Source organism: Megascapheus bottae, chromosome 17 (assembly GCF_031878675.1).
Source record: "Megascapheus bottae isolate mThoBot1 chromosome 17, mThoBot2.hap1, whole genome shotgun sequence".
NCBI lineage: Eukaryota > Metazoa > Chordata > Mammalia > Rodentia > Geomyidae > Megascapheus > Megascapheus bottae.
In genome coordinates this window covers 44764237-44784878 of record NC_143525.1, presented here as the reverse complement: position 1 = coordinate 44784878, position 20642 = coordinate 44764237, and positions in this window count along the sequence as shown.

Below are 20642 nucleotides of genomic sequence, written 5' to 3'. Positions count from 1 at the left end.
TATGGCCACAGAATAATATGACAGTTGGGGGAGGAGGGTGGGAGCTGGGGCGGAGGGGTAAGTGAAGAAGGCTGTGCACAGCCCCCAGAAGAAAACTTAATAGTCTGGGGGCTCCCTTGGGTCTTTCTCATTAAAAAAAAAATTCTCTATTTAAATGCAAATTTGAGCTGGAGCTGTGATGGGTTGGCGGGAGACAGAGGAGCATCCAGTCACTGAGGAGACAGACCTAGACATGGGGCTCTGCTCCCCCAATCTTGCCTTGTGATCTGGGGGGGCAATGCCTAGAAATTAGCATTATCGTCAGAGATCACCCCCAGTCCTAAGAAAGCCCTATCCAGTCATTGTACTGTGCTCTTTGCCAATCTACAGCCTCTCTCTCCCTCTCCCCCCCACATTCCATACTCTCTCTCTCTCTCTCTCTCTCTCTCTCTCTCTCTCTCTCTCTCTCTCTCTCTCTCTCTCACACACACACACACACACACACACACACACACACACACACTTACACTCCAACCTCTCTATAGAAACATGTTGGGGACATGACTTGGCAAGCTGTAAGCGTAGATAAGGATTCTGCCTGTGTCTGGGACCCTCTCCTCCTCCTCCTCCTCCCCCTTCTTCCAAGCAAAGAATGCAAGCTTGGATGGAACAGCTCCTACAAAGTGTGCTTCCAGTTTGGGCTTTCCTGACTCCCCCCTCAAAAACCACACACACACACACACACACACACACACACACACACACACACACACACACACACACACACACACACACGCAGCTTCCAACAAGACAAGAGACAAATCCAGCCCTGGAATCCAATTCAGCAAACAAGTCTAATAGACTTAGTGCAGGGACAGCCTGCCACAGCAGTGTCGCTTTCTTCCCCCCCACCACCATTAGTGTCAACTCTAGGGAGGAAAAAGACATGGAGTCTGGGTTTCAGCGGAGACTCACACCTGCCCTGCGCCCACATCCTGAACTCCCTCTCCTCCCCCAGCCCCAACGAACCCAGGCTCAGCCCAGAGCTCAGCTCTCCAAGCCCATTACCTCCAGGGATAATTGTGTGGGTGATGCACTGGTCCTGGAGAGCTCTTGAGCCGCATTAACTCAGGATGCTGCAAGGAGGGGGAGGTTGCCCTTGGTAACCACCCCCTCCCATGGAGGATGGTTAATTTGGGGAAAGTGAAAAAAATATATATAAGATGCTTTGGAAATCCATCTTGAACGCCAATACAAACACCTGTCTCAAACTTAATTTTAGACTTCTGTTCTTGCCTTTGTTAGGGAAACTGAGTCAAGAGCCTCCTCCTAGGGTAGGTTCAGATAATCTTAAGACTGAGAATTTCTGACTTCCCTGTAGGATGTGCTTTCCTTGTGTCACCACCACCCCTCACCTCTCCCTTCCTGCTTCTGTCCTTCCATTGGTCTCCGCTGACCACATAGCAGACTGTTCCTGCTGGCTCAGCTGAGCATGTCTGCTCTTACATAAGAAGCAAAGGCCTCTGGGATGGAGAATGATCAGAGGAAGCAGGGATGACTCAAGTGCTAGGAGACAAAATAAGAAGTCACCAATCAGAAAAGGAAAGAACAGGACCCCCCCACACACACACACATACACACACCTTTGTCTCCACTCTCAGAGGGAAATGGACAGAGGGAGGGACTCACAGCACTGGGCTGGAAGACCCTCCAGGGAGCTGGAGCCTGGGAAGTTACAGGGTGCCCGTGAGGAGAGGACTGCAGCCTGGGGACTTTGGCTTAAAGCCACAGACTAACTTCAATGACATAGCCATATGCAAAATCAGCTGGTGACCCCCAGAGGTGCATGGGAGGCAGGAGACAGCTGCCTGCATTTGTGAGGCACTGCACCCACATGTTTGTGATGCATGTGTGAGCATATGTGCACATGGCTGGGTCCTATGTGTAGGCAGGAGAGTGCAGAAGGGCCTGGCATGTGACAATCTTGGCAGGTTGAGGGGCAGAGGCCTTGCTAATCATGTCTGCCCCAGTCCCTGTATCCAGCTTATATCCAAGGGCTGTCCCCAGCAGACAGCTGAGCCATCCACTCTCAAACACACCCACCCTCAGGCAGGGCCTGTGTGCTTCCAGCAGCCCCTCCTAGAGACCCCCACACACACTTCTGCCAACTCCTGATACAAGATGGGAACAATTAACGGGAAGAGATGGTTAATTCCCAAAGGCAAGCATTTCTAGATATGATTTTAGAAGCTTGCCTCAAAAATGGAGCTTTACTATGAGAAAATACAGTTTGTTATAAGACACATTTTTCTCTTAATGTAATTATATAAACTTCGGGGTTTTTTAGTGTAAAGATAAAAATGAAAGCAGGGTCGCGAGGGAGAGTGTGAGCTGCTCCCCTCTGTTGGCTCATCCCCTGAGGCAGTGACTTTGGAAGTGCCGGGAGCAGGTCCAAGTGGAGTCTACCTGAAAATCTCTTCCTCCCCAAAACACGGGGGCTCAGGAACCCTCAGGAAGAAAACTGGAGTGGAACACCACAAACCAAGTCCACCACCATCTTGAGAGGAAGCAGGGGTCCCAGGCACCCCTCAGGTACCCCGTCTTACCCTCTGAACAGGACCATGATTCATCCCTACGCTGCCCTGCTCGACAGGTCCACAGATTCACACCCAACACACACACACACACACACACACACACACACACACACACACACACACTGCGAGTTGGATGGTCAGACAGACAACCAAGGCCAAGGATCCATCCCCATAAATAGTCTTAGGAAAAGAAGAAAACAGGCTCCTCTGTTTACTCACCAAGAATCTGCCAACCCCACCCAATCGGTTTCCTCATCTTTCTTGGCAGTGCTCCAGATATCTAAGATGCTTTCCAGCTTCTAGTTCTTCCCTGTTCAAACCCCAGCCCCAGCATGTCTCCTTTCTCCTGCCTTATCTAATGGACAAGAAGCAGCCTCTGCAGGCAGGAGCAGGCTTCACTCCCCATCCACCACTTATTCTGGATAAGTGACCACATTTCTCCATGCCACCATTTCCCCATCCATAAAATGGGAGCAAACAACCTGGCCCTCAAGTACCAGCTAAATCTCTGCCACGGCAAGTATGGAACCCTTTGTCTCCATCGCGGTCTTCAGTCCTCAGGAGAGATCTTTGGCTCATGAGGAGTCCTCAGAGTTAGGGCCACCCTGAGGGTACCAGCCTTGCCACAGATGTTGACAGGAAGCAGACAAATCTCAGGGCCTCTTTCTGAAGGGGCTCCAAATTCTCCTCAGCCACCTGCTCATCTGCTCAGCTGCTCTTCTTCCTGTAACCTCAGCCTAAGCCCTGTCATGTTCCCCATGGCCAGACCCATCAGGTCTTCGAGTTAGGCTGGCCAGACCGTATGGGCCATGCCGATGACAACAAGAACCCAGGTACTGTGTCTACAGCTCACCCATGGTGCCTAGGGCTGATCAGATGGAGGGATCCCGGATTGTGGTCCTGTCCAATAGCCCTAGTGACAGCCCCAGAGCATCTCAGCACTTAGCTACTAATGTCGGGAGTCCTATCAAGATACAGTGAAACCGGGTGTAATTTTTGCAGAAAACAACGTGGGTGATGTATGCCCGTGACTGGCACACAATAAAACTGTAGTAGAACGCCGAAAGAAAAAAAATGCACCCAGTCAATACAATAAAATTCAGCACAAATACACTCGTGTACAGCAAATAAATCTCCCAATCCAAATAGTTTACAGCACACACACAAGGGGGTAGGAACATGTCTGCACCATTCAAGTTCGCCCCTGAAATCTCAAGGGGAAAAAGGCAAAATGACCAGGGAGCCTGCCTGCCCACTCCCCCAGGTAAACAAACAAACAAACAAACAAATAATTAAATAAATAAATAAATTGGAAGACTTGGGGGCTTGTTTGCATTTCTGGCCTCAGATTTCTAGAGCTGACTGGGGGCTGGAGGCTCTCAAATTACCATTCATCTGGCCTTGTTGTGGAAATTTTCAAGGGATTTGTAGTAATTATATGACAAAATGCTTGCAAATCTCACTCATTGCAGAACAGAAACAGGCGGGTCAGGGATTGAACACTTTCAGCTGGGTAATTTGTAAATGTCAATCAGGCAATGGGAGAGAGAGGGAGGGAGAGAGGGAGGGAGGGAGGGAGAGGGAGAGGGAGAGAGAGAGGAGAGAGAGAGAGAGAGAGAGAGAGAGAGAGAGAGAGAGAGAGAGAGAGAGAGAGAGAGAGAGAGAGAGAAGCAAGAAAAATACTGTCATAACCTAAGTACAAAAAGAAGCCCCTTCATTCCCCCAGAATCCAAGAATGAGAAGGGCTAGGCAGGAAGAAGGAGAGAAGAAAGAGAGGAGAGAAAAGAAGGAAAAGAGAGCGAGGCGGAAACAAGGAAGGGAGGGGAGTGAAGGGGTGAGCAGATGGGGGGGTGCAGGAAGCCTCTTGAGGAGAGGGAGGAGGAGAACAGGGACAAAGAAGGGAGAGAGCAGAGTGGGAAGACATGGAGGAGGGAGAGTTGTGCATGGAGAAGTGAAGGGTGAATCAGGAAAAACAGTTTAAATAAAAGCAGGGGAGATTAAATTAACTGATACATACATTCCAAGAGGTAGGTCGCAGGAGCAACCATAAATACCAGCTCCCTATCTCCCCTGTTCAAGACAGCGGGGAGAGCAAAATAAAATTAAAAGATATAACAATAAAAATTACAAATGCATCTGGAGGTTCTGTACTCCAGGGCTATAATGAAGGTTCGGGGCAGAGAGAGCCTGGAGGGCAGCCCTCACTCGAGCAGGGAAACGGAGCAAGCTAGAGAGACCAGAGAATTGGTTGATTAGCTGTGCCTCGTGGTTCACCCAATAGACTGGTTGGTAGAATGCCCCCAAGGGGCAGTGGTTTCCGCCAACGCTATCAGCTTGGCACTTTTTAACTTACAAGGTTCTCCCAGGTCTTTGTTGTCTATGACAAGGCTGCTTTTATTTCAACCATTTTAGGGGTGAGGACACTCAGGTGAAAAGACCTGGCTCAGGGTTATAATCTAGCTAACAAGCAGAGCAAGGATTTGAACCCAAGACCCTATTCTACTCAATCCTGCCAATCATCTGAGAAACTGAGAATACCTCTTGAACAAATAAACACCACACCACTGCCACACCTCAAGATGTAGCTGCACAGCTTTAATCCAATCTGCACAACATTCTCTGAGCAGAAGCATCCAAGCTCCACACTCCGTGTGTGTGTGTGTGTGTGTGTGTGTGTGTGTGTGTGTGTGTGTGTGTGTGTGTGTACCCCATACGGGGGCACAAGCCCAGGGTTTTAAGTTCTCACTTGGCTTTTGCATGCAAGGTTGGTGCTCTACCACTTGAGCCGTGTCTTCACATCTGGCTTCTTACTGGTTAACTGAAGCTAAGTATCACATGGATTTGCTAATGCCTTCTGGCTACAAACATCAATTCTCAGATCTCAGCCTCCCAAGTAGCTAGGATTGCAGGTGTGAGCCACCAGTCCTAGCCTTTCAAAAACTTTTTTTGTTTTTTGTTTTGTTTTGCACCCTGAAAGTCATTTGACACTGCCAGTTATATGAACTCCCTTGGCTGAGCTTGTAATATTTACACTGAGAAGACGCCTAGCGACCTACATCGGTAAGGCCAGAAAAACCTTTATAAAAAGAATTTTAATTTGACTTATCACAGTCGTCTTGGGTAAAAATACATTCAAGGATTTAGACATCGCTGTGCGGTGGTGGCTCACACTTGTAAATCCTAGCAACTCAGGAGGCTAAGATCTGAGGTTTCAGGTTCGAAGCCAGCTCAGACAGAAAAAAATCCTTATGAGAGTCTTATCTCCAATTAACTGCTCAAAACTGGAAGTGGAACTGTAGCTCAAAGTGATAGAGCACTAGCCTAGAGCAAAAGAGCTCAGGGACAGTGCCCAGGCCCAAGCACAGGAAAACCCCTTGCAAGAACCCTAGACCCTTCCTCCCCTGACAAGGTCATGGCCGGAGGATCCTGGAATAGCTAATTGACATGGAGCCTGGGAGCTACAGGAAGGTCCCAGGAAGAGGCGGAACCCATCTGGGAAGGAAGCCAGTGGGCAGCAACAGAGCCATGGGAGACGAAGAATGGGAAGGAAGGGAGCAAGCTGGCCACAAATAGCCACCCAAATCTCCAAGTTCTACTTTGTCATGATCTCCAGATGGAGTTTGTGGACAGCTCCGGGGACTAAACAAAGGCGTTGAAAGGCGTTCCCTTTAAAGGTTTAAGCTGAACTCTCAGGGATTCCGATGCCTGAAGTGCCCATTCACCTTTCGGGGAGCAGAAAAGCCCAGAGTCCTTCCTGCACCCCTACTGCTCACCAAGTGCAGCTGTGGGTGACATAGGAAGCCAGCCCTGCTCTACCTAGACTTGTCATGCGCTTGTCATTCTTTTTCTAAGACAGGAAGTAATGTTACGAGCACACAATTACTGGCATTGTCTTTTGTAAGTTAGAAAACTGTTCGTTTGCTGGAGATGTGCTACAGCTCTCTGGAGCTCTCAAAAGCAAAAGAACAGAGGCAATCTTTACATGTGGAATGCAAATTAGATGGCCTGTTTTTCATTTTTCTTCCATTTTCCTCCTCCCCTTCTTTTTTCTTCTTTCGTTTTGGTTGTAGTTTAGTTTTGGTTTGGGGTTTTTGGGTTTTTTAGATGGGATCGTTCTATGTAATCCATGTGATGGACTCCAACTCTTACATCTACAAACGATCTTACAGATGTGCTTCAGTCTCCCATTATAGGAACTTGCCAGTGCTTCAGGCCATTTCTTTAACTAATAATAAAAACAATAATAATATCCTGGCAAGTGGCTCGTGCTTACAATCCTAGCTACTTGCATTTCAACGTCAATATTGGACAACATATTAACAAAACACACACAAACACAGCAGTTCAATGAAAAAAAAGCTGAATTGGGTGCCAATGACTCATACCTGTAATCCTAACTACCCAAGAAGTTAAGATCTGACAATGTCAGTCCAAAACCAGTCTGAGCAGGAAAGTATGTGAGACTCTTATCTCCAATTAACCAACAAAAAGCCAGAAAGACTCAGTTGGTAGCACACTAGCCTTGAGCAAAAATAGCTCAGGGACAGGGCCCAGGCCCTGAATTCAAGCCCCAGAACTAGCACCAAAACAAACACACAAACAAAAAAATCTGGGTGTTGTGAACCTATTATCCCTTCAAAGGAAGCAAACATGTAAGAGAATCACAGACCAAAAACATCTGGGCAAGAAGATAACTAAAGCAAAAGGCATGGGTGGCTTTAGTTGTAGATGACCTGCCTAGTTAGCAGAGCCCAGAGTTCAGACAGGGGCGGGAAAACAAGGGATGCCTCTAAGGATTGATGTGGGGAAGAACAAGCAAGTGCTGGATTTCTTTCTGGTGGGGGTGGGGGGTGGGGAGCGGAACTCATACTGAGTCCCTGCTCAACTCAGTGACTCAAGCCCCTCCTCCAGCTGGAGTGCAGGCAGGACTCTCTGAAGCAGGAGACCCCTGGAAACCCCAAAGCCCACATGAGAAAATGAAGCCAAGATCACCCTGAGAAAGACTCCAGACTGGAGGAGACTCAGCGCCACCATCACCACTACATGTCAATAAGACTTGTGTGGACAGAGTTGAGGAGAGTGCCACCACACACACACACACACACACACACGTGCACGCGCGCACGCACTTGCCCACCTCACCATCCTGAAAAATCTGGTATCTGCTCCTGTCATTAGCTCCACCCCTCAGCTGAATTTAATGAATCTGAGGAAAATTATGAAGTCCCATAAAGCCACAAGTATCATAAAAAGTATAATAAAATTGAGAAAAGCTATTAAGTTATAAATACAACCAATGCATGCAACATCACTCAGTCGGGAAGGAAGTCGCTATAAAATAAAGTCATTCCACAAGTGACTAAATCTCTTTAATCCACAAGGCACCCGCTCCCCCTCTACGGGCCACAGACCCAATCTCGGTAGTTGTCCCCGCCAGGAATTTGTGTAAAAAGAAACTTTCTGCAGCAGACAGTGATGGGTAGGAAGACAAAGACAGAAAGACAGACACACAGACACACAGACACACAGACAGAGACAGACAGACACACAGACAGAGACAGAGGTGGAGTGAGGGAGAGAGAGAAAGAGAGGGGGCAGGGAGAGGAGAAACAAAGATCCTCGGAGACACCAGACAGACCTGAGAGTGGGGGCCCCACCCCCCCCTCCCTGCACCCTGAACCCAAATCACACCCTAGATGCTTTGCAGAGGTACAAGGGAGAAAGGAAAAGGAAAAGAAAGCCAGAGCTGGCTGGAGAGGGGAGTGCAGGCTAGGCAAAGGCTTGCTAGTGTGAATCCTGGCCACCCTCTTCCGCTAGGGTCCCCGCTGAGAGGCCCCAGGCACCCCCACTGAGTGTGTCCCCTCCCACTGAACACCTGCTCTATGAATATTCATAGCCCTAATTAGTGCCCAATGCATCCAATAAAAACAAACATGCTAATGAGGAGTTTCACACACACACACACACACACACACACACACACACACACACACATTCACACCAGCAGAGGTGAGGGCAATGGGGAGGCTGAGAGGCTGGAGGGAGGGTGCCTAGGTAGTCCTAACTGAATCCCCCTCCATCCCGCACCTGGAGCCAGCTGAGACTGCTCCCAAGCCTGCAGAACTGGACGCTTTCCAGAAGGAGATGTAGGCTCCCAGCAGAAACCCCAAAACACCCAGGAGGACTTTCACAGTCCAAACCCCACCCCTAGGCCGCAACGCAACCTAGACCTGCACCCATCACGCTGCATGCTCGGTCATGTCATTTAGGACACATGTGTCATGGATGTCAGTAATGTCATTTCTGATATGGGTATCATTCCTGACATGACATGTATGCCAATTCTGACACATGTGCCACTTCTGACTTGTGTATCATTCCTGACATGTATGTAAGCTCTGATACATGTGTCATTGCTACATGTGTGTCATTTCCAAAGTGTATGTCATTTCTAAGATGTATATCAATTTTGACACTCACTTTCTGACATGATTTCTGTCATGTATGTCACTTCTGGCACATGTGCTGCTTCTGACATGTTTGTCATTTCTGACATGTGTGCCATCCTCAACATGGGTGTAATTTCTGGCATGCATGTAGTTGTGCCTACATGTTCCTTGTGGCATGCATGCTATTTCTGGCACGTGTGTCATGTCTGACATTTGCTCATTGTTGCCATGTGTGTAATTTCTGACATGTCATTTTGACATGTGTGCCCTTTCTGACATTCATGCCGTTATGGCATGTATGTAATTTCTGACATACATGTCATTTTGCCATGTGCAATTTCTGTCATGTGTCTTCTATCACCTTTGACCATGTGTCTTCTCTGGCATGTGTCATTTTGACATATGAAATTTCTGGCTTGCATGTAATTTCTGATGTGTGTAATCTCTGCAGCATGTGTCACTTCTGATGTGCATTATTTCAAGCATGGATATAATATCTGACATGTATGTCATTTCTGGCACAGGTGTCATTTCTGGCATCTCTGTCCCTTCCAGCATGTGTGTAAGTTATAGCATGCATGTCAGTTCTGACATGTATGTTGATTCTGGTGCATGTGGTGTTTCGGTTGTGCATGTCATTTCTGATGTGTATGACATTTCTGGCATGCATGTCCATTCTGATACATGTGTCGTTTCGGTCTGGCTCCACTCCTGTAAGGCAGAGCCCTGGGATGCTGACTATCGTGTGGAGGGGAGGGAAATTTGGCCTGACAGGCAAAGTGATCTGGTGATAGGCTGGCGTGTTGAGTTGCCAAGGGAGAGGGGTCTTAAAAGTTGACAGTGGGGCCGGGAGCATGACCTAGTGGTAGAGTGCTTGCCTAGCATGCATGAAGACCAGGATTCAATTTATCGATACCACATACATAGAAAAACCAGAAGTGGTGCTGTGGCTCAAGTGGCCGAGTGATAGCCTTGAGCAAAAGGTGTCCAAGGACAGTGCCCAGGCCCTGAGTTTAAGCTCCAGGACCAGCAAAAAAGAAAAAGAAAGGAAAAGGAAGGAAGGAAGGAAGGAAGGAAGGAAGGAAGGAAGGAAGGAAGGAAGGAAGGAAGGAAGGAAGGTGGTTGACAGTGACCTTCAGAGAGAGAGAGGGAGAGAGATTGAGAAAGCTGTCAGGAGGTGAAATCCTGCTGCAAGCACTGTGGTTTGCACTGCCTGCAGAGAAAGCAGACACCCAAGGATTAAGGAGGGCCTGTAGCAAGTGGCTTGGAACCAGGCATGTGTCTCTCTGTCTCTGTCTCTGTCTGTCTGTCTTTCTGTCTTTCTCTCTGTGTACCTCACACGCTATAAAAAAAAAACACACATATATTTTGCATGACAGGTTTTGAAGTTGTTTGGTTGTTTTTTCAGTACTGGAGTTTGAACTCAAGGCTGAGGCTTGCTAGGCATTCTGCAGCTTGAGCTACACTCCCAGCTAAAGATGATTAAAATTTATCTATATCTATCTATCTATCTACATAGATATATATAGAGAGAGAGACAGACAGACAGACAGACAGACAGACAGAGACAGAGAGAGAGAGAGATTGACAGATCCAATCCCAGAGTTTCTTATCCAGTATGTCTGGATGTCTAGAGAATTTGAATTTCTTTTTCTTTTCTTTTTTTAAAATACTTTTATAGTTATTATTAAGATATTGTACAAAGGGGTTACCGTTTCATAAATCAAGTAATCAGTTCATTTCTTTTTTTCTTTCAATTGTATTTTATTGTCCAGGTGATCTGTAGAGGGGTTACAGTTACATTCGTCTTGAACATTGATACCCCTTCCTATGGTTTTCCCCCAGTATCCCTCTTCCACCTCTACGAGTACATTTCTTGTATTGGGCAATGTCACCCTTCCTTTACATTCCCCCAGTTTCTTGAATTTCTTTTTCTTTTTTAACCACTGGGCTTTGAGCTCTTTCTGCATATCACTCAGCCACTTGAGTCATCCCTCCACTTGTAACTTTTTGCTGGTTATTTGGAAATAGGAGTTTTGCTTTTTCTCATTTGTCTTCCTGGACTGGCTTTGAATATGGACTTTCAGATCTCAGCCTCCTGACGAGCTAGGAGTGCAGACGTGAAGCTGCAGCAACTGACAGATTTGGATTTCTAACAAGTTCCCTGGTGATACTGAGGCCACTACTGGCCCTGGACAATACATGAAAAACCACTGGCTAGTAGAGATCCAAGGCCAAAGCCAAAAATAGCAAAAAGAAACCACTTTGGGCACCAATTCTCCAGGCTTTCCCCACCCCCTCCCCCACCACGATAGCCCAGCACTGCTCAGAGCTGGAGCTGCCTGCCTGGATACCACTAACATACCTCTACTTCACACAGCAGCAGAGTTCATCGAAAGGAAGCCTCTCCACCATCAATCGAAATTGGCAGTGTAAGTAGGAACTGTGGTTTATTTGCCACTTACCTCTGTCTAGTTCTGCTTAAATACTGAGGGGAAGCCAAAGCCATTAGGGACGGAAGAAAATTACAAATACACAGAATCTCAGTGGGTGGGTGAAAATGATATTAGAGATGGGGGGAGCAGCAAACAAGTAAATAGAGGAAGAAAGAAAGGGAGGGAAAACGGGGAAAATGCCTTGCACCAACAGAGCATGAAATAAAATAAAATTAAATAAAGATCTGTTTGGTGGGTGGGGCCTCACAGTGTGGGGGAAATAAGGGTGAGATGGAGGAAAGGACTTGTGGAATTGTATCAAAAGCTAGATTAAGGAGAAGACAAATTCTGCTTTTTATTTTGTTTTGTTTTCTGGCTCGATGAATAGTTAGGGTCCCTTCTCTTTTCTCTCCAGCACAAGGATACTGGTCCAGGAAGGGGCAATAGGCAAAAGCCACCCCCATCCCCACCTTGAAAGTATCTTTTCCACCTTGTGGGTCTTGGGGTGTCCCTCCTGCAGGGGCTCCATACTCTGGGAAGCTCCCTCTTCTCTCCCTGCCCTACCCCAGCAGAATTAATTGGAGACAAGAAGAACACATTTACTGCCTCCCCTCCTGCTCCACACTAAATCTTGTGGCAATGCTTCTAAAAGTCAATAAAACGAGAAGGAAGATGCGATAAAATTAAGGTGGAAAGTGTGATGGGGAGAGGAAATGGGAATCTTCTTTTTAATTTAGCTTTAATTTTAATTTTTTGTCACCTCTCCAAGCAGCTTGTGTGCGTGCTGCAGCAGTAGAGAGAGCCGAGGGGGAGGGCATTGCCCGGCTTTGGAATGCCTGCACACAGGGCCACTGCAGGCTGCAGTGGAGGAGGAGCCTGTCTTGAGGGAGCCAGTGTAGAGAGCTAATACAGGGTGGAGGGAGGGCTGACAAAATGCCACCCACCCACAGCAGGGCATTCCCTTCTTTATGCTCCAGCCCCACTGCCCAGTCTTACAGGTAGATGGCAGCTGATTTTGCACTGAGACCAGGAGCTGTGTCTTTGACATCTCTTTATCTGCTGTGCCTAGCCCATGACCTCAGACCCAGTAATAATGAAGCTCACAATAATGAAATCTAATGATTATTGAGCACCTACTATGTTGAAGGAATTGTCTGAAACATCCGTCATTTCCTCTATCACTTTATTCCCCATGTCAACCCTAGGGAATGGACACCCAGTTCTGTAATAACCCCAACTTACAGATTCGGACCTTGAGGACAGAAAGGTGGAGCACTTCCCTGTGGTCATAGAGCTAGAAGAAGCTGGGCCTACTTGTCAGGGAATAGATGATGGATAATTCTTTTTTTTTTTTTTTTTTTTTTTGCCAGCCCTGGGCTTGAGCTCAGGGCCTGAGTCCTGTCCTTGGATTTTCTTAAGGCTAGAACTCTACCACTTGAGCCTCAGCACCACTTTGGGCTTTTTTTCTATGTATGTGGTACCGAGGAATCAAACCCAGGTCTTTGTGCATGCTAGGCAAGCACTCTACCACTAGGCCAAACTCTCAGCCCAATGATGGATAATTCTTATTTAATGAGTAGATGAATAAATGAATGACTAAGCCTTGCATAAGAATGCCAATAAAGGGGCCAGGAGTATGGCCTAGGGTAGAGTGATTGCCTAGCATGCACAAAGACCAGGGTTCGATTCCTCAGTACCACATACGTAGAAAAAGCCGGAAGTGGTGCTGTGGCTCAAGTGGTAGAGCTCTAGCCCAAGGACAGTGCTCAAGCCCTGAGTTCAATCCCCAGGACTGGCACCCAAAGAATCAAAATACCAATAAAAGTTGGGTGCTGGTGGTTCATGCCTGTAATCCTAGCTACACAGGAGATCTTAGGATCATGGTTTAAAACAGCCCATGAAGGGAAGTATGTGAGACTCTTAACTCCAATTAAACACCAATAAAAACAAAAGTAGAGGTGTGGCTCAAGTGGTACTGTGCCAGCCTTGAGCATAGAAGCCAAGTGAGAGCAAGAGGTCCTGAGTTCAAGCCTTAGTACCAGCACACATGTGCATGTGTGCATAGCACACGTGGGCACACACATGCACACACACACACACACACACACACACACACACACACACACACACAAAGTAAGCTGGAGACATGGCTAAATAATAGTGTTCTGTCTAACAATCAAGAAGCCCTAAGTTCAAATCCCAGTATTACTAGGGGTGGGGGATATATATATATAATGCATATATATACACATATGTATGTACATATTTCAATAAAGTAAACCAGACATGATAGCATCGGCCAGTAGTCCCCTCAGTCAGGAGTCTGAGGCAGGAAAATTATAAACTCCACACCTGTAATCTCAACTACTCAGGAGGCTGAAATCTAAAGACCGTGGTTCGAAGCCAGGCTGGATAGAAAAGCCTCCAATTAACCACCAGAAAACCAGAAGTGATACTGTGGTTCAAAGTACTAGAGCACTAGCTATGCACAGAAAAAAATCTCAGAGATAGAGACCCACAGTTCAAGCCCCGTGATCTAAGAAAAAAAAGAAAGAAAGAAGGAAGGAAAGAAGGAAGGAAGGAAGGAAGGAAGGAAGGAAGGAAGGAAGGAAGGAAGGAAGGAAAGAAAGAAAGAAAGAAAGAAAGAAAGAGCAGATTACAAGCTCCAGGCCAGCCTGTGATAGGTAGTAAGACATTTAAGACATGCCCTCCAGCCCCCAGAAAGAATGCTAATACACTGAAATTGCTGGTGTGTGCAAGTGTCCTGGGTCCTAGGTGTCCCAGACCCCACCCAGACGTTGATTGGTATGCAATGCAGGGGAGAGGTAAAGTAGGCAGGCCTGATCCAAAGCCCTCTGAGGCTGCTGGGTAATGGTGAAAAAGCTGTTGGGGGGGGGAGGCCCTTATTCCCCACTGTGTGATCCCCCACCTTCCACCCTTAGGAAGAATGGAGTCCTCACAAGTTGGTTCTCTCTAGGGTGACTCCACCATAGGACAGAGACTCATGAGACTCCAATTATGACCTCCTCCCAGAATGCATATGGTTGCTTTGCTTCATCCTATATAGTTCTTTATTCTCTGATTGTGCTTAACACGTGCCCTTTCATAAGTAAAGGGCACTCATAAGAGAAAAGGGAAAGAAGGGATGTGCCTTAGGTTTGATTCTTTAAAATTCTGACCCTCCTCCAGTCTGCCAGCTTTACAGACTCACAGGAGCCAAGAACAATCCATCTGAGGGGATGTGTGAGTGTGTGTGTGCGAGTGTGTGCGCTGGGGCTCCCGAGCCCTCCCCCCCACCGGCCTCTCCCAGGGAATACTGTTCATCATAACCAGGACAATTAACCACCCCCTTATTATTCACACGTCATGATTACTAATCACCCTTATTAATATCCAGGCTTTGCAAAATCAGGAGGCAGCTTGGCTCAGATGTCTACAACTCCACAGAAATGCAATCGTGACCCCCACGATTTCCCAGTCTGTGCCTTTACCTCCCCTTAGGACAGAAGAAATCTGCCCCATCCCCCATCTTCTACAGAGAACCAGGCCCAATGCTGTTTCTCTCCTTTACCAACTGGTCAGAGCCTCTGGGCTGGAGGTGAGAGATCACCTAAATTCCCAACTTGAGCCACCACCTGAACTACTAGCCTCCCTTTACATGAGCCTGGAACAAAGGCCTCTTCCCACGATCGATTCCTGTTCTCTCATTACCTGCTTTGCTCATGGGGCATAAGCTTTACACTAGACAAATAGCAGAAGACTGAACTTCAAGGTTATACATATCTGACCAGGTTTTGTCTCTAAATATGTTACTACTGGGGAAAATGCATTAGCCATTCTGTGTTAAGCCAACTATGATAATGGACTAATGGTTAATATAGACTTATACATGGGTGATTTCACTCCCCAGTTTTTTGGGGATGGCTCTGAGAAAGGTGAACATGAGTCATATTGTGTGTTCGGGCAGTGAATTTTGCCACATGTATACACAGAGTTTATAGTAGATCAATGTATCCAGCCCCAAATGGGTTATGGATACCTCCTCTGACTGAAGGCATCCTTTGGGCCAATGTGACAGGTATGAGCCAGCTGGGTGCCAGTGGCTCACACCTCAAATCCTAGCTGCTCACGAGTCTAAGATCCGAGGACTGTGGTTCAAAGTCAGCCCAGGCAGAAAAGTTCATAAGATTCTATCCCCAATTAATCACCAAAAGCCTAAAGTGGAGCTATAGCTCCAAGGGTAGAACACAGGCCTTGAGCAGGAAGGGTTAGGGGAAGGGGACAAGAAAAAAAAAGTTAAAAGAGGGCATCAGGTCTCTAAGTTCAGTCCCATTACTGGTACACAAAATAATAACAGATACAAATCCCTATCAGGTGCAGCTGAGACACAAAGCCACCATCCGAGTCCTGAACCTGCTTGAGGAACAGACTGGAGAAGATGATGGAAGTAATTTGAACCAAATATTCAGGGTAGTTGCGTTTATTATCGCAAGCCATTAGAGACCTTTCGTGCCCAACCAGGAGGTAGTGACCACATCAAACATGACCAATGGTGTGCTGGAATGCCACATGGCCATTAAAATGACAACACAGTGGGCTCTGCCACCCTGGAAGTGTCTGTGTGAGTCCACATCGGCCCAAAGCAGGAAAGCCAAAGGAAGACATATCTGAGGCATACAGCCCCCGAGAAGGACTGAGCTCAAATCTGTGTTGAGTTCAATGAGTCTTGCTTGCCTTGTTATAAAAGAAACATGTTTCCCAATGGTGTGGCGCTAACCCAGGTGACAAAGGTAAAAGCCCTTTCAGGTGCTTGGTGACAAAAATGTCCCTGAAGGCAGTGATAATCCAGAATGAACTGTTGATGATGTGGGTGGTTAGAAAGCAAAGTTCATATAAAAATTTAAACAAATAAGATGCCATTCTATGCATTTCTGTTAGAGAAAGGAGGGAGAGAGGTAGGAAGGAGGGGTGTGGCAAAATGTCTACAATGTTTTCACATACCATTCCCCCCCTCCATGTGAGTGTGTGAAGGGAAGGACATGTGACAGAAGAATAATATTCTCCCATATATGTCCGTGTCCCAGTCCACAGATTAACCTGTAACTATGTTGTGTCACATGATAAAGGGAAATGAGGTTTGCAAATGGAATTAAGGCTGCTAAGCAGCTGACTGTGGAATCAGAGCACATGCTGGCCTTTAAGAGTTGAAGAAGAGCCAGATGCAGTGTGAGCAGGGCTCTTGTTGGCTCTTATTGTGCTGGTGGTAGTAGTTTTGATGAGGGTACTGAGGCTTAAACTCAGGTCTTCAGTTCTCACTTTTTGGTTCGTGGCTGGTACACTCCACCACTTGAGCCACATCTTTAGTCCAGCAGCTTGTTGGTTAATTGGAGATGAGTGTTACCAACTTTCCTGCCCAGAATGTCTTTTCATCTCAATCCTCAGATTTTAGCTTCCTGTGTAGTTTACAGGCATGAGCTACCGGGCCTGGCTTGTTGGCTTTAAAGATAAAGGAAGAGCAAACACCAGGACTTAGGAGAGCCTCTGAAGGCTGGCAAAGTCAAGAAACGGATGGTTCCCTCAGGAAATTTCAGAAGTCACTCAGCTCACCCACACTCAGCGAGAAGCACTCAAAACTCCTGGCCTCCAGAACGGTCAGACAATAATCCTGTGTCGCTTTCGCCACCAAATTGGGAATAACACCCTGCAGCATCAATGCAGAGTAACCCAGATCTGCAAGAACTAGTTGGCAGTGGTGAGGCCCAGGAAGTGGGCCCAGGAGGACCGGATGCAGGGGGCCAGAGCAGAAGCAGAACTCATTGGTTCCTATCTCTCCTTTGGCATTGATTGGGTTATTTAGTATTTAAATGTGATGTTTCCATATTAGAGAATTCTCTTCAAAACTAAAACAAGACAAGAAATGGTTGGGGAGGAGGGACTCTGGAGCTCTGAGCTGTCCACAGAGGATGAATTGAAGGATGAAACGGTGGCCCTTTGAGGGCTCTGGAAGACGACAGGTGAGAAACATGGCTCCCCACTCCACCCAGTCCCCCAAAGATGACCGAAGCCATTTCTCAGTAAACCGGCAAACATCCTTCTTCCTTTAGCCCCCAGGAAGCACAGTGGAGTCCAGGAATACATCAGGATGTGTTTTTATCCAGGCATAGATGACAGAGATGGGTGAGAAAAGAAAGATACAGGATGGAGGGACAGACGGAGGCTCCTCTTTTGGCCCTTGCTCTCACCTCCATGAAAAAGAAAAAGAAAATAAGAGGACCCACAGCTAGCTCTCTGCACTGCCTCTCCCTCCTCCATTGCCTCCTTCTCTCCTACTTTTTTTTTTGTATGTGTATGTAAGTCCTGGGGCTTGAACTCAAAAGTTAGGCCCTGTCCCTGAGCTTTTTTTCTCTCTCAAGGCTAGTGGCTTTACCACTTGAGCCACACTGCCACTTCTGGCTCTTTGGGGAGTTTATTGGAGATAAGAGTCTCAAGGACTTTCCTGCCCAGGCTAGCTTCAAACCAAGATTCTCAGATCTCAGCCTCCTGAGTAGCTAGGATTAATAGGTGTGAGCTGCCAGCACCCAGCTTTTCCTGCCTGTGTTTGCTCTTCCAGACCCAAGGATAAAACATGGTCCCAGACACCTGGCATAGTCTGACCCTCATTATCTGAGGACCGTTTGGGGACAATCCACTCACTCCAGAATGGAATGGGGTTAAAGAAGCTACAGAAAGCCAGGTACTGGTGGCTCATACCTGTAATCTTAGCTTCTTAGGAGGTTGCAATCTGAGGATCATGGTTTGAAGCCAGCTTGGGCAGAAAAGTCCACAAGGCTCTTATCTCCAATTAACCATCTAAAAACTGGAAGTGGAGCTGTGGTTCAAAATGGTAGAGCACTAGCCTTGAGCAAAAAAAAAAGTGAGGGGGGAGAGGGAGAGGGATTGGGAGAGGGAGAGGGATTGGGAGAGGGAGAGGGAGACAGAGACAGAGACAGAGAAAGAGACGGGGGGGAAGTCATTTTAGGATGGGAAATAACTGTCTCTCTCTGTCTCTCTCTATATCTCTCTGTGTCTCTCTCTCTCTGTCTCTGTCTGTCTGTCTGTCATCTGTCTGTCTGCCTCTCTCTCTCTCTCTCTCTCTCTCTCTCTCTCTCTCTCTCTCTCTCTCTCTCTCTCTCTCTCTCTCTCTCTCACCTATCAATTCAGGGAAGGAAAAAGGAGACAGGCCACATTGAGGGAGCAAAGCACATCCAGGGATTTAAAAGAACATAGAGTAATTATCCACATAATTTTGCCTCCTGCTCTCTTCTGAGCACATTCCACTTTAGCTGTAATGAGCCAGGAATTTGGGACAGCGTCCTTTCCGTTAACCTCACTTACCCTCTGCTCTAGGAAAGCAGCTTCTGTGCAGCTTCAGGGGTGGTGCGGGGGGGGGGGTCCCTGTATATTCCCACTTCCATGCCTTTGCCCAAACCTTGTCCCTTCCACCAGACTCTCCTGTTCCTTCTCCTCCTGAGTTCAAGCCACCTGGGAGCCTGTTCAATACCATTCCCTTTTTCCCTTAGCCTTCTCCAACTCACATGGCCTGTAAAAAGCTTTATTTCTCTCTCTCTCTTTTCCCCTGGACAGGAAATGCACTGTGGAAGCTTCTGTTCCAGCCTGATCCCCAAAGGGGGGACAGCTCCTACTCACCGCCCCCACCCAGGCCGCTGCCCTGACCCATCAATGGATTTGCTGAGAAAGCAGTTGAGGTTGGAAAACAGGAGTCCACACGGCTGCCAGATCCCACTGAACACACCCTAAGGATGGTAGCTTGAAGTTGCAGGTTCGGGGACCTGACACCATGGCTCCAAATAATAGATCCAGTCACGATCCCATCTTGCCCCACCCCAGCCAGTCCCAGTCAGGAAAGGATCTGAATGCCCTCTGTCCCCTCGGTCACTTCCCCTTCCTACCCTCCCCCCTTTATTGGCAGTACTGGGGTTTGAACTCAGGGCTTTGCCCTCCTTCAGCTTGACTGGCACTCTACCACTAAGCCACATCTCCAGCACTGCTTTCTGCTGGTTATTTTGGAGATGGATTGGCATGGATTATTCTACCCAGGCTGGCCTCGAACCCTGATCCTCTGAATCTCAACTCTCCTGCATAGCCATCAGAGTCCAGCTTTTCTCACTCTTTTCCTGAGACAGAGTTAGAGATATGGCTGGTCCTGCCAGACCTGAGATTTTTCTCCTACTCTTTGTTCTCCATCCCTGAGTCCAAACAGGACTCACTTTGCTGAAAGGCTGGGTAGAGAAGTGGGTGGGGCTGTGTCCCATGTTCCAAAGTGCAGCAGTAAAGTGAGCAGGCACCCTCTCTTCAGCACTGCAGCTGGGAGGTGTCACAAATACATCCATTAGCCATCCCTCTCCTGCCCATGACCTTGCTACCACATAGCCAGATATACTCGCATGAGAATCGCAGTTCAAAGCCAGACAGGGCAGGAAAGTCTGTGAGATTCTTATCTCCAATTAACCACCAGAAAACCAAAAGTGGTACTGTGGCTCAAAAAAGCAGAGTGCTAGCCTTGAGTAAAAGAACTCAGGGATAGCCCCCAAGTCCTGAGATCAAGCCCCGTGATCAACAGAAGAAATGTACTCTTTATCTGATTGATGTAACTGTACCCCTCTGTAGATCACCTTTATAATACCAATTTAATGTTTTCAAGATTTCTAGTTGTTCTTCCTCAAAAAGGGAGACGGAGGTAAACTACAAATGGCCTACATTTATATGAGATATGTTCGTTTGCTTTCCTATAGTAACCTATTACCTGCACATATATCCAACATCAAGTGTGTGCCTTGACTAGCCACGGTTCCTTTGTTCCTCAGCCTTCTCTGATAAAGCTCAGATACCTTATTATTGTTCCCTGAATTGTTCGCAGCTTGGCAGCAAGAAGTAGGACCGGCTGTGGAGGGGTTGTCTGTCTTTGGGGAAGAGTGTATCCAAAAGGGAAGCGAGATTCCCTCACCTCTGCAGCTAGCCCTGCCCAGCAGGGATGTAGGGAAGACAGATTCTATCTTAGCCTGTAAGAAAGATTTCTTTTCTGAAATAAGGTCTTGCTTGCTATCTCACACTATGCCTCAGACTTGAGATTTCTACCTGCTTCTACCTCCTGAGTGCCGGGATTACAGGCATGTACCACACAC